Below are 17,486 nucleotides of genomic sequence, written 5' to 3'. Positions count from 1 at the left end.
ATACTTAGAAATTCATGCTGTTTCAGCTTTTCTCAATAGAGGTTAGGTCATAAAAGTCATTGTAATTATTAAATTATTACCCCAATATGAAACCATCTTGCAATGTGGTATGTACGAAAAGAACAACAGATGAAGCAAAGAGATTATGTACGTTCATCCTAGTCCATACGCCCTGAAGTAATATTTCAGGAAATATATGTAGAAATGTCATTCAGAAGCAGTTGTATAAAAATGTATGTACTCCCAACTTATAGGAAGAAGTAAAATCTTCCCATAAAACAGAAGGTTATAAGGTGTGTACGTGTACTGCCAAAGTGAAGAGCAACAGCATGTCATGAAATAAAGTGATACAATGTACCATGTTTATTATTGGGGAAGGTTAGTGCTGGAAACATCCTACCAAATCTTATGCAGCAGCAGCAATCCTTTATGAGCGCTCCCCGTAATTAATTACTTAAGAGGAAAGTAATCCTACATAAAAACTGGGGGATGGATCACTGTTACAATGACTATATCTTTCAATTCTTCAGTTGTGGTAAGTAAGTGCCAGGTTAGTTGTCTTTGGGGTTCATTTTAATTTCCCTCAAATGTGAGAATCAAATCCTGTACACTGTGTTTGTGAGGTAAACACCTTAACCATTATGTCAACCCCCCCCCCCCCCCCAAAGCCTATGGTAAGTATACTTGTCCACAACATGCTATTTTCTTGAAGACCAGTTACTAGAACAGTAAATTGTAACATTTGGATAACATCTTAAACAGTGTTATGTTATCTGGGAATTGGAATATAAATCCAGTTTCAGTGAGTACCTAAATGTAGTGATACTCTGAGCACAACTGAAGCTAATTATTTTTTAATTAAATATTGTGATATAAAATGTATAGTTAAACATTATTCTGATGAAGTCTTCTATGTGAAAGACGAAAGCGCTTGATATTGGTGTGTTTTTACTGCTATAAATGGAGTTCATATACAGGCTTGTTTGGTGCTTTTTCCATTTGGTTCCTGGTCTTCAGTTCTTCGCACTGCACCAGATATTTGGATTTTAAAATAACATTTGAAGACAGGAATAAAACAGACTTAACTCAGATTCTAACCAAATACTTTGCGATGTACAAAGGCCTGTTCAGATACCTTTAGAGCATAGAGATAGTAAATATTTCAGTCAAAAATAGGAAATAGCAATTGCTCTATAATTTTTCTATTAGAAGAGAATAAATGTTTAAAATGTTAAGATCCATAACAACATTATGCTTTGATTTATATTTAAAAGCTAAGTTGGAAGAAATGCATAAATTAATGTCTGTTTCATGAATAATGCAGGCTATAACTGATGCATAACTCATGCCAATCAGGAAGCATTTGAAACTGTAACAACATAGTAACAAATGAAGGCTTGAAACAAAGTAAATAATAACCGTCTTGTATACGAATAAAATAAACAACGCCAAAGCTCTTGCTTGAATATGATTTAGTAAGAGTTCATCATAAAAAAAAAAAATGAAACAGTAAAGGTACTTTTATGAATAATTCATATCAGCTTCTGCTACAAGTACAGATGTTAGCACAAATAAAGGAATACAAATATCAAGTAAAAACATGTAGAAATGATCTATACATTTTTGATTTTCTTAAGTATAATAAGACCGAAAGAAAGAAAATAAGTGAATTTAAAAATCCAGTTATGCATTAGGTAGCACTGACCAAGATGTATATATATATATATATATAATGTGTGTGTGTGTGTGTGTGTGTGTGTGCATGTGTGTATGTGATGTAACTGAAAAACTAAAAGAACCAAAAGTGATCAAACACAAAAGCTTGAAACACAAAAAATTGAAAAAAAAGAACTACATTAAACTTTTTTTTTTGCATGAGGCAAGCCCCCCTGCACCCCACTCCCTTCTAATTATATATACCAACTCCAAGATTGTTCTACAGTTTGGAAGGGCAAATGCCCCAGTCCCTGCTGTATCACAATCTAACACAGAAAAAAAGCTAGTTATGTGCAGCGAGTTGAATTTTGATCACACATACCCACTTTTTCCCCATTTGACAAATCAAACCTTTGACCACAGGTTTGTATGTAGAAGGAAGGGCAGTTCACCAAAGAGAGTAGAGGGTATATGCATACATGGGGGTGCTATCTGGTTGCCCAAGTGGAGGTACAAACTCATTTTTGGGAAAGTCCTGCACCCAGTAGCCATCGCTAGAAAGACTTCACATATTTTTAAATGTCTTTGGCAAAAGTGTGAAGAAATGAACTGTACAGCCCATGTACAAGCCTTAATATGCACACTAAGGCAACACAATGCAGTGATCCTGATTCACAAGATAAGGACATCTCGCCCAATCTAGAGACGGGAAAGTGTCATTATATACTGACACTACTTTTACTTTTGATGATGGCTGCTTTAGTGAAAATGTTTTTCCAAAACCACTTTCAGCAATAATGGAGACTTCTTGTTCCTCCAGTATTGTGCCACCTCAGAATAGGCAAATTTAAATTCAAGAGGTGTCCCCCCCCCCCCCCCACATGGCAGTATATAATGGCTTGCCTCTTTGCAACATAAATTGCTTTGTGGTTTGTTGAAAGTGATTTTTGCAAAATATTTTTGCTGAAATTGGATTCAGTGAAAGTGGTGTTGCTCTATCAACATGAATATGCTCTAGAGACTGGAAGGAAAATGAACATTAAGTCCTGGAGTTGCTATCTGGGTCCTGATCAAACTACATTGAGGATAAATGTTTCTAAGAAGGAAACTCTGTTTCCATGTAGTATAGGGGTCCCCAGAAAGGGCAGAGAGCATCAACTGTTTAGAAATGAGACAAGGTACCAAGAGCCTATTAAATGCTCAGGCCCACAAACTGAGGCAAAAGTGGAAACTAAGGAAGAATCACACAAATAATATAAAACTTCAAAGCTAGAGGCTACCAAAATAAGCCCTCTGGAATAAGTGGAGTAGAAGGTAAGGAATCATGGAAAAAACATCAAGTGGATGCAAGGCTTCAGAGAGAGAGAGAGAGGAAGCCAAGGAGAACTCAGGGTATTGAAGTGAATTACCTTTTTCACAGGGAAGAGTGAAATTCAGAGGTCCCTTTACCTGCCATGTCTAGGGAGAAAGTAAAACTTTCTACTTCTTGGGATCTGGGAAAAGAGGGGGATCCCACACTGTCTGACCTCTAGATAGGCAGGGCAAATTGTTAAAGGGCCTAATGGGAAGATGAGATCATAAGCCATGTGAGAAAAATGTTTTCAGAGTAATGGAATAAAGTACTCCTGAAGCCCCCCCCACATGCTTAAGCCTGTTATAAGTTGGAGAATGGCGTGTTGTACGGGGTAGCTAATAAGAGAGGGCAGCGAGTTTAACAGTTATTGATATTTAAGCTGTTTAGACATATGGTTAGGGAAAGTGGCTGACAGCCATGTTTGAAGGGGCATTTAGTGGTGAAGACCAAGGTAAGACTCCTAGATAGACTCTACTGGGTAGGTGTTATCAAAGAAGATGTAGACATCTGTCCTGAGTGCCCTTAGTGTTGAGAATAGCTCATAATATGGACTTTTGGAGTCCCTTGATTTCTATACCCTCAACTAAGGTTCCCTTTTAATGGATTGTAATAAATATTGTGGGACCCTTGGTTAGGTCCAGCACTGGACAGCAGTAGTGAACAATGACAGTTGACTCCTCAAAGCTATCCCTCTCTGAAAGGCTATTTCCAAAGCAATCACTAGGGAACTAGTATTGTTGTAGTATTTTTGAGTTTCTGTGGTAAACAACTAAGGACATCAGTGTATCATCTTCAGATTGATAGGTACGTGGAAAGAGTTAACTGAACTTTGAAATCAATGTCGAAAAAGGTGGTTGATAAAGACAGAAAGGACCAGGGCCAATTATTACCCTAATTAATTTTCTCGATCTAGGAGGTACCCCAAGCATCCATGGGATCTAGCCCTTTTGAATTATTATGATATGACCAGAGACCTTGGGGACTTTTAGATAAAGTCAAAGACTCATAGGTAGAAGAAAGACTAGAATATTTTTTTTGAGTGTCATTGGCTACTATATGGACGTTCAAGAGAGACTAAAGGCTGCAATGTCAACTGTGCAAGAATGTATGAAAATGGATCAAGCAAGCCAACATGGAGTGCATAACAGCAAGAATGTATGAAAATGGATCAAGCGAGCCAACATGGAGTGCATAACAGCAAGAATGTATGAAAATGGATCAAGCGAGCCAACATGGAGTGCATAACAGGAATTCCTAAAGTAAGACATTTCTAGTTTCTGCCCTGGTCCTCACTTCTAAAAATATGTTCCTTGCTAAATGTCAAGGACCTGATGAGACTACGGGGTGAATAAATGACATACATGGACCCGATGAGACTATGGGAGGAATAAATGACATACATGGACCCGATGAGACTTTGGGGTGAATAAATGACATACATGGACCCGATGAGACTATGGGGTGAATAAATGACATACATGGACCCAATGAGACTACGGGGTGAATAAATGACATACATGGACCCGATGAGACTATGGGGTGAATAAATGACATACATGAACCCGATGAGACTACGGGGTGAATAAATGACATACATGGACCCGATGAGACTACGGGGCTACGGGGTGAATAAATGACATACAAGGACCCGATGAGACTACGGGGTGAATAAATTACATACATGGACCCGATGAGACTACGGGGTGAATAAATGACATACATGGACCTGATGAGACTACGGGGTGAATAAATGACATACAAGGACCCGATGAGACTACAGGGTGAATAAATGACATACAAGGACCCGATGAGCCTACGGGGTGAATAAATTACATACATGGACCCAATGAGACTACGGGGTGAATAAATGAAATACATGGACCCGATGAGACTACGGGGTGAATAAATGACATACATGGACCCTATGAGACTACGGGGTGAATAAATGACATACATGGACCCGATGAGACTACGGGGTGAATAAATGACATACATGGACCCGATGAGACTACGGGGTGAATAAATGACATACATGGACCTGATGAAACTATGGGGTGAATAAATGACATACAAGGACCCGATGAGACTACGGGGTGAATAAATGACATACATGGACCCGATGAGACTACGGGGTGAATAAATGACATACATGGACCCGATGAGACTACGGGGTGAATAAATGACATACATGGACCTGATGAGACTACGGGGTGAATAAATGACATACATTATAAGAATAAGCAGCAAGGAAGAAGACATGTTGAGCCAATCTGTCATATGACTGTTCTGAAACCCTGAAGGGACGTACAAGTGAATATAATAAGTATGATGTACGACATCCAAAAGAGAGATTGTGAAAACAGACATATACTGTCGATCCCTCCAGCGGTAGTAAATGAAACCCTCTCAAAGCCTCAGAAGGAAGTCCTGTAGTATCTCCTGAGGAACTACCGGAGAGGACACTATTTATTAAGTACCATATAGAGACCTACCTGGAACCAGAATCTCAAAGACAAGCAGTGAAAGAGAAGATAAATAAGATGCTGAAATGAGGAGTCATTGAGGAGCCCAACAGTGAATGGAATATCCCCGTTATTCTATTTCCAAAATCAGACAGCATGTTCCTGTTCTGAAATGATTTTAGAAAGCTTAATACTATTGCCAAATCTGGTAACTATTCTATGCTGATGGTAGATAAGCTGGTGGGAAGACTGGGGAAAGCAACGGGTCTGTCCACTTTAGACCTCACCCAGGGATATTGGAAAAACTTCTCCTCCAATGAAGTCAAAGAACAAAAGCAGCATTCCCCATGGCTGACCATTTGGCCTCCAGTGGGTCCATCCATGTTCCAGAGGCTGATGGATAAAGTGCTAAAACCTCACTAAAGTTACTCTGAAGACTACATGGATGATGTTATCATCCAGTCAGGAGAATGGGATTCTCAGGTCCCAAGATGCCAGTAGAGCTACATTCACTGATGCAAGCAGGGCTTGCTATAATGCCCCTAAATGGAAGACAAGGGTGATGGAGGTGGGTTACAGATTTAATGTGATTGGAAAAAGTCTAATAAACTTTCAAAGAGAGAAGATAAAAGGTATAAGGGAGTGGCTTGTCCCACAAAACAAGAGACAAGTAAGGGCCTTGTGGAAATGTATCCTATAGAGTGCATCTATTGGATTAAACTTGTATATTTCTGCACAGTAGGGAGGAATAGAGAGAACTGGCAGGAAGGATTTAAACAGAAGGTGCGTTCCTTAACAAGAGGAAAATAAATATTCTTGATATGGTCTGTACCAGCTGAACTCAGGGGGTGAATAGTATGATGGGAGGTTGGCAAGGATGATGGGAGGTTGACATAATGGTTAAGATATTTATCTTACATACACAAGGTGTAGGGTTTGATTCTTAGCTGGGGCAAGTGGCCAAGCTCAGCAGGGCAGGTATCCTAGTACTAACCTATAAGTTAAATATGATGTACTTTTTAGAACCTATACGAGTTGATGGGAAATAGAAAACATACCCCAGGTATCACTCCAGTGGCTCTTCTTGATACAGGCACTAGTAACTAATGATGTTCTTTGTGTTTCACTATTGCAGTCATCACACTTGGGTTATCTGCCTGCAGGTAGCCCTCAGTCGGCCCGAATACCAGAGACTTAGTATTTCTGCGTCAGATGCTGTCGCTCCAGGACTGATGTCAGGTCATCAGGGGTATAAAAACAGGCAGCCGATGCCATTACATCAGTCTTTCTTGCTGAGGAGCCCGAAGCAAAAGCAGTTCGCAAGTGCCGGTCAGCCGCTTCCTGAATTTTCATTTACAAATTGAATAATCCTGAAGTCTTCTAAAGCTAAGTACCCTATTTGGGACCCTTTTCTCTTGCTCTAGCTGATGTCAGAAAAAGTTAACAATTGTCTTACCTGTGGAAAGTAAATATCTCACAGAGATTTTCATTCTTACTGCATCCCCTGTTTAGGCCCAGACCACGACGTCCCTTGCGGTCAGTTTTGTGCCTTGTTTAATGCCTGAACCATTCATCATTGGGCTCTCTTTGTCACTAAATTATTTTGCTCTTGATCTCCGCATTCTGAAATGGCTTTGTTAAGCCATTCGACTACCGATATTCTGAAAAAACATAAGGATAAAGACAGAGACAGACCGCATAGGTCCAAAACTGCCGATGACGCTTCCGTTAAGCTAGTCGCCAGTCTGGCGGTACTCAGTGAGGTGCTTTCGCAGCCCCTGATGCCCACTACAATGGATTCGCAGGCCTCTACTGAGACCCATTCGGTGTCCGGTATGCTGTAAAACTCTTCTTCGACTATGGAACCTGTGGATATCTCCACCTTGGATGGGTCCAGAAGCCACTGTGCAGGCGCCAGCTTCTGAGGCAGTTCTTCTCTCAACCGATGTTCGACTCAAACCGATGACTTCTTTTTTAACCAAAACTACTGAGTTTCTTAGGCCCAGAGTATGCACTATGCCTAGAAAACTGACGACCAAAGCACATGCACCTGCTCCCATGCCACAAAAATAAATGCTTATAATGGCCGAAGACCTTATTATGCTGATTAGGGGAAGTCAGTCTTCCCCTGCTAAGAGACAAAGAGGCCAGTCCCCTTCAGCTTCTACAGACCAGGAGTCTGATGACTTTGAGATTTCTGATTATGAAGACATGCTCTTATCTGCTTATGAGGATTCAGATGCAGAGGAATCCATTCCCTCTGCCTCCCCTCCAGAGGATTTTTCTTTTGGTGAAACGTTACATACCTTAAGAGAGCATTTCCACTGGGAATGCCAAGACTATCCTCAGTCCAAAAAGAGACTCAGAGAATTTCTAGAGTTACCTCAGCACAGGCCTTTAGCAATACCCCTGTCCTGGATGTTGTGGATGATGTTTTTATGGAATCCAGTCTTACTCCTGACACTTTACCTCCTACCCCTAGGAAACCAGACAGGTACTGCAGAGTACCTGGCACTCACAAATTTCTTTTCAAGAATCCTAATGCTGACCCAGACATCATTTCCCAGGAGCCTAAAGGTATCAAGGCTACTACAGCCAAGAATCTCACCCCTTTGGACAGGGATTCCAGAGCTTTGGACATATGGGGTACGAAAGTATATATCTCTGCAACTCTTGCTATTAGGGCATTGAATTGTCAATTTCACATGCTGAAGTAGCAGTAACATATTATAAAACTTATTAAACAAAAAGTGGCAACCTTTACAGACTGTGCAGAAAATAAAGAATTGCAAGAGCTTATGCACTCTGCAAGCCAAGTCAGCAAGCATACTTTGCAGTGTGGCTTTGACGCCCTAGAAGCATCTTGCTGGGCAGCAGACACTGCCTCTGTACTGAGAAGACATGCTTGGCTTCAGGAACAGACCTTGCCAGACCATGTCAAATCAAAGTTACTAGACGCTCCTTTGAATAAGGACTGTTTGTTTGACACCTAAGCAGAAGAGGTTCTTAAAAAGATGGAAGAAAAAACTAAGTCTATGCAGACTGTTAAAGAATTCTTACAAGTGCAACCCACTAGATTCAGTAGGCATTCCCTTCCAAACACCGGTCATTTCCAGCCCCCTCCAGGTTTCTCAAACCAGACCCAGAGGAAACAGACCACCCAGTCTACAGTCTCAGGGTATGCAGAGATCTAAGCAATGGAGTGCCCCCCACCCCTAAAGCAGGGAGTGGTAGGCCACCTCCTTATGGAAAAAGCTCACAGTGACTTCTTTACTTCACTCCCCAGCCCTGCCCAATTGCTTGTGCCCCTAGGAGGAAAACTTGCCCTTCATGTAAAAAACTGGATGTCCATCACTCAGGACCAGTGAGTCCTCAACATTGTATCCCAGAGATACAAATGTTATTTCCGTTCACTGCCAACCCCAAGCGGGTTCTCAGACCTTCCTCCAAACAAGTGGGCAGAGGCTCAAAACCAAGTACTTTCCCTGCTCAATATCAGAGCTATTCAGCCCATTCCAGTAGAACAGAGGGGTCAAGGATTCTACTCCAGACTCTTCCTAGTACCCAGGAAAGAGGGCTCTTGACACCCAATCCTGGATATTTCAATTCTCAACACCTTTTTGGTGGTACCAAAATTCAAAATGCTTACCCTGCAACAGCTTCTTCCTATGCTAGTCAAGGATGCTTGGTTAGTCACCCTAGACTTAAAAGAAGCCTATCTGCACATCCCCATAAGGGAGTCATGCAGGAAGTATCTACATTTCAGGGCAGGATCTATGCATTATCAGTTCTCTGCACTTCCCTTTGGCTTATCTACTGTGCCCAGAGTATTCACAAAATGCCTGGCTCCAGCCATTGCATACTGCAGGCAGAGAAATATCCAAATTTACCCATACTTAGATGACTGCCTGATTCAGGTGGACAGTCAAGAATTGCTGCTGCTACAGCACCTGACATTTGTGAAAAACCTTCTCACTTCCTTGGGGTACACCATCAACGAAAAGAAATCAAAACTGGTATCTAGTCAAAAGATTGTATTCCTGGGAGCAAGCTTGGACTCAACTTCCCAGATGGCATTCCTCATTTCAGAAAAACAAGTCTATCTGACAGACTACTTCAAACAAATGGCCACCAGAACCCAGCTATCCGCAAGAAAAATACTGCAAGCCCTAGGGTTCATGGCCTCTTGTATACTGCTGATTCCTTATACAAGACTGCATATGAGGAAACTCCAACGGTACTTAAAAAGTCTTTGGTGCCAACATTCTCAGGACCTGGAAACAGTCATTCCTATCATACCTTGTCTAAGGACAGAGTTCCTTTGGTGGGCAGAAGCATGCAACCACAACAAGGGACTGCCATTTACCCAACCTCATGCCACCCAGACCCTAACCACAGATGCATCAGACTATGCCTGGGGGGCACACATGGACAGCACATGTGTTCAAGGCCACTGAAACCCAAGTCAAATTCATCTGCACATCAACCAAAAAGAGATGCTAGCTATACAGAATGCCCTGACAGCTTTCAGATCCCTAGTCTTTCCAGGACAACTGCTAATAAAAACAGACAACACCACAGTTATGTGGTACATCAACAAGCAGGGGGGAAACCATTCCTACCCACTCTGCAGGTTAGCCATGGCCCTGTGGAACATGGCCTTGGACATTCAAGTTCATCTGCAAGCCCAGTTCCTGCCAGGCAAACAAAACCCACTAGCAGACACCTTAAGCAGAAATTTCCTAGACCCACATGAGTGGCAAGTGGAGCCCAGCACCTTCAACCTTCTGATTCAGAAATGGGGGACCTCAGAGGTGGATCTCTTTGCCTCCCCCTACAACCACCAGATCAGCAAATTCTGCACCAGGAATCCTCACAGCAGGGCCTGGAAAGTGGATGCCCTATCTTTTCAGTAGGTAAATCTCTCAATCTATGCCTTTCCCCCTCTGCCCCTTCTCTCAAGAGTATTACTCAAGATAAAACAAGACAGACCAAGGACATTTCTGATTGCCCCAGACTGGCCATGCCAGCACTGGTACCCACTCCTGCGCAGCCTGACACTAGTGCCACCCTGGCACCTACACCAGAACCCAACCCTGCTCTCTCAGCAGGAGGGACAGATTTTGCATCTACAACTGCAAACTCTAAATCTTGCAGCCTGGCTTATTCCTTGAATTCTCCCCCAGCAACCCTAAGCAAGCAGGTGCTGGACATCATTCTTGAAGCCAGAAGACCCAGTACAAGAAATTCCTATGCTGATAAGTGGAAAAGGTTCTGTTCATGGATTCAATCTAAAGGAGAGGACACAACACTGCCCTCCCTACCTCTAATCCTGGATTACTTAGCAGACCTACTCCACTAAGGCCTGTCCTTCTTCTCCATGAAGACACATGCCTCAACCATTTCTGCTCATTACAGCACTTAGCCACCTCTCTTCTTGCACCCTCTTATCAAACAGTTCCTGAGAGGGGCAAACAACTTAAGGCCACCAAGGAGAGCACCCACCCCTGCTTGGGACCTTAACTTTGTTCTGGAAAAGCTCACGCTTTCCCCTTTGAACCTGCTGCATCAGCAGAGTTAAAATTCCTCTCTTGGAAAACAACTTTGCTTCTAGCCATCACTTCAGCTAGAAGAGTGTCTGAATTACAAGCACTTATGGCTGTGGAACCCTTCATTATTTTCCATGCTGACAGGGCTTCCCTCAGGACTAACCCTTCCTTTATGCCTAAAGTGGTGTCCAGTGTGGCTCTCAACCAATCCATCCATTTGACAACCTTTTTCCCTACTCCTCAAAATAAAGGGGAAAGGATCCAGCACTCCTTGGACGTGCACCGACAGCTCAGATTCTACCTTGATAGGACTAAGCCCTTCAAAAATCTGACCAGTTACTAGTCAGCTTTACAACAGGGGCAGAGGGCAAGGTCATTTCAAAACAAACTATTTCCAAATGGATAGCACATGACATCCATTTCTGCTACAAGCACCATGGGAAACCAACCCCTCAGGGGGTCAGAACATGTTCCACTAGGGCAACATCTACCTCTACAGCATTTCTCAGGGGAGTCCCTACCAGGGATGTCCTGGAAGCTGCTACCTGAAGTTCTGTACACACCTTCACCAAGCATTACCACCTGCCCATCTTTTCCATATCCAGGACAGGTTTTGCTACAGCAGTTCTGCAAGGCATACTAGCCATCCCTAACTCTTCTTGACTGCCTCCACCCTTCTGCAGCTTTGGGAATCCACCCAAGTGTGATGACTGCAACAGTGAAACACGAAGAACATAGTACAGTTGTGTACACTTACCATAAATGTAGATGTTAGTGTATTCACTGTTGCAGTCCTGATTTCCCTCACTCCAGCCCCCTGGTTGTCTCTCTCTCTCTCTCTCTCTCTCTCTCTCCTCTCTATGGCTATTACTCACCCTTTCTGGGGTATTGGTACTGGTATTTACTTTTTACTGGTGTTTTCCCCACCATAACTTATCTCCCTATTTGGGAGGCTCCTGACATTTGGGGCAAGAAAAACTGATGTAATGGTGTCAGCTGCCTGTTTTTATACCCCTGACGACCTGACGTCAGTCCTGATGTGACAGCATCCAACCCAGAAATACTAAATCTCTGGTATTCGGGCCGACTGAGGGCTACCTGCAGGCAGATAACCCAAGTGTGATGACTGCAACAGTGAATATACTTGAACATCTACATTTATAGTAAGTGTACACAACTGTACTTTGGGTGGCATGATGCCAGGGATATCTATGGGCTAGGCTTGTAAAGGCTTCAGGGCCATTAGCCTAGTACACACCTATGAACCTTTGAATAGAAGTAAAGACTTCATTTGGCAATGGAGATTGTACCACACAATCGTTCATGATCTTTGTAGTACAAATGGGAGGGACAAAATGGTCAGAGATTTGGGATTACAGAAGCTTGACTTTAGTCTGGTATGAAGCAGTGTGCAACCTAACATGGAAAGGTGGCAGCAGTGTGCAACCTAACATGGAAAGGTGGCAGCAATAACAACCGTGGGAGAGTTGTGGGATGTGCGCAGCAGGGAGTGAGATGGATGTAATATTCGGCATAAAGAGACAACTAGCCTGGAGGAAAGGGAATGGCAGAAAAGAAATTAAAGAAAAGAGAAGGACATGCAGGAGGGCGAAAATAAGTAGGGAAAGAGGTCACAAGTAAAGTAAACAAGGTCATCAGAAGGGCTCAAGCAGCCAGCTTTACCACACACAAAACGTAGGTAATAATAATGAATTAGCTGTTAAGCCCTCAGATAAGGGCAATAGAACTGTAGTAATGAATTACAAATAATGTGTGAATATGTGCTCTACACTTCTACACCATGTTGCTATTTATGAAAGGTGTGATATTGGTGTGTATAGGCAAGCTATTGATAAGTATCAAACATTGTTGCAAAGGGGCTATAGGCTTGGTTATTTCAATGGAACTTACTTAGAAAAAAAGTTTGCGGTACAGGGGAGTGATTTAGCATTATTCTATTGTCTACCAAAGATCCATAAGAGCTTGGATATTCTAATGGGGAGACCTATTGTTGCTGCCTGTAAATATTTCCGCCACAATATTTGCATATTTTTACATCAGTATTTAATTACTTTTTTTAAAAGAACACCCTCTTATATTAGGGATACTCAGGATTTTATTGATAAAAATTTCTGATTTGCAGTAGGAAATTGATGTGTACTGGATAGTTTTAGATGTACAAAGTTTATATACTAACATACAACATTGTCATGGTATACAGCCTTTATATTATTTTCTGGGTGATAGTCCAGTGACTGGTTTTATTGTTGAGTTGGTTCAGTTTTGTTTAGAAAATAATTTTTAATTTTAATTATGAACTGTTTCATCAGATTCAAGGGGCAGCTATGGGGGCTTCTTTTGTCCCCATGTATGACAATTTCACAATGTTCCTGTTTGAGATTGAGTATATGTTTCGACATTAATTATTTGTTAAACACGTGGTTTAGTATTTTTGTTTTATATCCAATTTAATTTTTGTTTGTAGAGGGGGTTCAAATAAAGTAGAGGATTTGGATTTTGTCAAATCTTTACAGAATAATTGATTCTATTTTAAATTTGATAGATTGCAATTAGGCAGCGAAGTTAACTTTCTTGATCTATATTTAAGAGGTTTGGCCAATGGTTCTATTAGTGCTTCTGTTTATAGTAGAGCCAGAGAATGTTTAGGGTGCGACTTCAGTAACATATTAGAGATATAAAGAATAAATGTTGCGATAGCCCTCTAGCTTTTCATATTGAAAAATATTATTACAGTGATTTTAAATTAATTCAAGATTGTGTTTTAGAACATATTATTGTGGATGCAGGGGAATTAATTGTTTTAAAGGACAAGTTACTGCATAAAGAAGCAGTGTTTATGTTAAAGTGTGATACTTTGGCTCCTAAAGGGTTAAATATGGATTTAATTGGAAGTGTCTGATTAATTATTTTATTTTATTGTGTCAATTGTTTCATTGTTAAGTATATTTAAAAGCTGTGCTTAAATTCTATATGTACTCCTGGAAGGCGTTTGCCGAGGCGCTAGAGATGAATAAACTTGTCTTATGTGGCTGTTTTTGTGGGTTTTGCTTTCTATATCTGCAGGTTGTGGTTTTGTTGCTTTAACACATAGCCTGAGATGAATGGAAATGTCAAACTGAAATGCTAGATATCTTGGGAATACCATACAAATATATATATATATATATATATATATATATATATATATATATATATATATATATATATATATATATATATATATATATATATATATACACATATACACACATCCAGAGACTGAGGTACTGTGAAAAATTAAGGAAGGACTATGAAGAGTCATGAAATAATGCAAAAGTTCTGAATGAGGTTATTTGTTTCAGTATTTATAGAAGAACAGAAAGATGGAGGTGCCATCTTGGAAATGTGGCTAAGGCTGGACAGATGGATGGATAGAGGGAGAAAAGGAGGGAGAAAGACAATAGCCATGGAGAAATAAGGCAGAAGTAAAAATAGAACTGGAAGGTCTGTGGGCAGATAAAGAAGACCAATATATTCAAGTACTTAAGGAGCTGGTAGTAAGACTTAGAGAAGCACTGATTAAATTACACAGCAGGTTCCTGGAAACTAGACTGGTGCTCCAGGAATGGACAACGGTGACAGTGACAGTGGTGCCCTTGTACAAATGTGGGTCTATCAAGAAGCCACTGAGTTACACACCTGTTTCCCTTACTTCCATTGTAGGGAGGGTCATGAATATGATTCTGCAGGGTAGGGTGGCAGAATTCATGATCGTTAGAGATGGGCAGTAAGATGACCTCACACTGCAGATGTCAGTTCAATTTGATACAATGCAATGACCAGGTAACCAGAGAGGTGGGAAACCAGGATCCAGTAGGTGTAGCAGGCTGTGTTAGATAATTTGAAACACAAGAGGTTGGTGAGGAAATTAAGGAGAATGGGTGTACCCCTAAATGGTGGTGTGTATAATCAGATGCAGAAGGGATATTAGGAAACAGTTGTCCAGGATAAAGATAAAGATAGTCACCAGTGTAGTGCACAGGGTCCACTGTGGCCCAGTTTTGTTTAGACATTGTGTCAGTTATTACAACTTTGCTGTAGAAAATATCAACTCATTTAAAGGTGACACTATGAAGGATGACTCGTTCAGAGGGGCATAGGTTAAAGGTGATGGATTTTGTCTATGGCAAGGCCTTCAGAAGTGTGCGGGGTAAACAGGTTACTGACATCAGGGTTTAATGGGAAAGAGTACAAGCTAATGCAGGGCTAGCTCTGGGGCACAGAAGTTTTGACCCTATCTACACCCCAGATGATTTGTGTTTGATTAGCAGACTCAGTGCAGAAGGAGCCAGGTGGGAGGGACTGGACTGAGGGATTGATGCTGGTTTGTTCATCCATGAAGTGGGTGTTGGTAGCATTCCTTCTGCAAGAGTTCCACCTAGGGGAAACCAAAGAGTACAGGTCTCATACTAAGGGTCTTTGGGAAAAAAAAGACTGCCAAACAGTATGCTGAGTGTAGCTAGGACATGACTGTACCGAAGCGTTTACACTATCAGTGTAGCTGACATTGTACATTTTTTCAACCAGTTGTGGTGGTGAGTATCATGAGCATTGAAAGCACAAATCATCTAATCCCCAGTGATAGAACCATGATCTCCGTATCGTGCCTCCTTGTGGAGGTGCTCTAAGGTGCCTGCTATCAGCATAATGAATAATCCGCAGTGACAGAACCATGATCTCCGTATCGTGCCTCCTTGTGGAGGTGCTCTAAGGTGCCTGCTATCAGCATAATGAATAATCCGCAGTGACAGAACCATGATCTCCATATCATGCCTCCTTGTGGAGGTGCTCTTAGGTGCCTGGTATCAGCATAATGAATAATCCGCAGTGACAGAACCATGATCTCCGTATCGTGCCTCCTTGTGGAGGTGCTCTAAGGTGCCTGCTATCAGCATAATGAATAATCCGCAGTGACAGAACCATGATCTCCATATCATGCCTCCTTGTGGAGGTGCTCTTAGGTGCCTGGTATCAGCGTAATGAATGAGCTGATGGGGACAGGAGCCTGACTGCTGCAGAGGCCAAAACAAAATTAAGTAAAGCTAATCTGTAGGATGTTCTCCAGAGACGCATACATGCTAGATGGAATAGTCTGGTTAAGACAGAGGAGGTAAGCGATCACAGGGACACAATCAGGGCTTCGGTGATGCTTACAAAAATGTGAAGGGGTAGTGCCTAAGGCCAGCTGGATACTGGAATTCATAGTTCAAAGAATGGACATAACAGTCTGTGTCCACCCTCTCATAGCCCAAGGCACTAGTAAGCCCTTATCTGGGATACTGTGTCCAGTTCTGTAGACCACAGAGAGAACAGAAGAGAGTAGTTATAGAAGGCAGTGGGAGGAGATCCAACAAAATGGTAAAATGCGACAAGCACATGCTGCAAATATACTGCAGGCATACAGTGGAAGCCAGAGAGAGAGAGTAGGGATGATATAATATGGACACACCACAATATCGGGACAGATGTGATGTGGAAGTGTTTAGCAGGGCAGCCAGAGAAGGATAAGACTGGAATGATTTAAGGAAGTGTTATTTCTTGGAGAAGGTAATAGGTCTCGACTGTGCACCGCCAAACAGAACTGTGAAACTTAGGTCAACAGTTTGGTAGCCGGGCCTTTGGCCTTCCCTTGTACTTGATTTAATTTGAACTAATGCATCCAAAGGATTTTGTTACAGAATAAGAGGCAAGGGATCAGGGTAACAGGACTGGGACCTTCTAAGGGACATCAGAAATTGGTTGGGCTTTAACAGACCATGAACAAACCAATAGGCCAACTCAGCTCTTGACCACGAATCTTTCTCTGTCGGCACCTTTTCTCACTCTTGTTTATTATTCTTTTAAGGAAATGACACAGCCTAGGAGTTAAGGTGCTGGACAAGAGCGGTAATAAATCTGCATCTGAATACCGCCATCTCCATCCTGCAGACCGTGTGACCCTAAGCAAGTATCTGACCTTCCTGGTGCTTATAGCTGTGCTGGGTACGAGGAACGTAAAACAAAATGTGAAAAAGCTGATGATGTGCTTCTACTGCCTCACATGTCATTTTACTGCTTCTTAATGCTTGTAAAAGAGATTTGGATGTAATAATCTGTATTTAGGACTATGCATTGTTATTTTTGTTAGCTATATCAGCCCCTTACACCCACTGCCTGTTTAAGTAAATTTCTCAAAATCACACAGTTTATCAGTGGAGATAGAGAGATGAACTCAAACCCAGGAAAATGTATCTTTTTAGGGCTAATTCAACTAATTCAGTAACAATGCCTGGCTGAATGATTTGCTCTGAGTAAAACAGTTTATAAATTGAAATTAATAAACACAAATCCAGGATTATGTGAATCCACTCACTCTCAGTCTGTGGAGCTGACAGTATGCTAAACTGCCTCCTCTCATGGCTGTTA

Source organism: Protopterus annectens, chromosome 10.part0 (genome assembly GCF_019279795.1).
Source record: "Protopterus annectens isolate FY-2018-M chromosome 10.part0, PAN1.0, whole genome shotgun sequence".
Taxonomy (NCBI): Eukaryota; Metazoa; Chordata; order Ceratodontiformes; family Protopteridae; genus Protopterus; species Protopterus annectens.
This window is presented reverse-complemented; position numbering follows the sequence as displayed.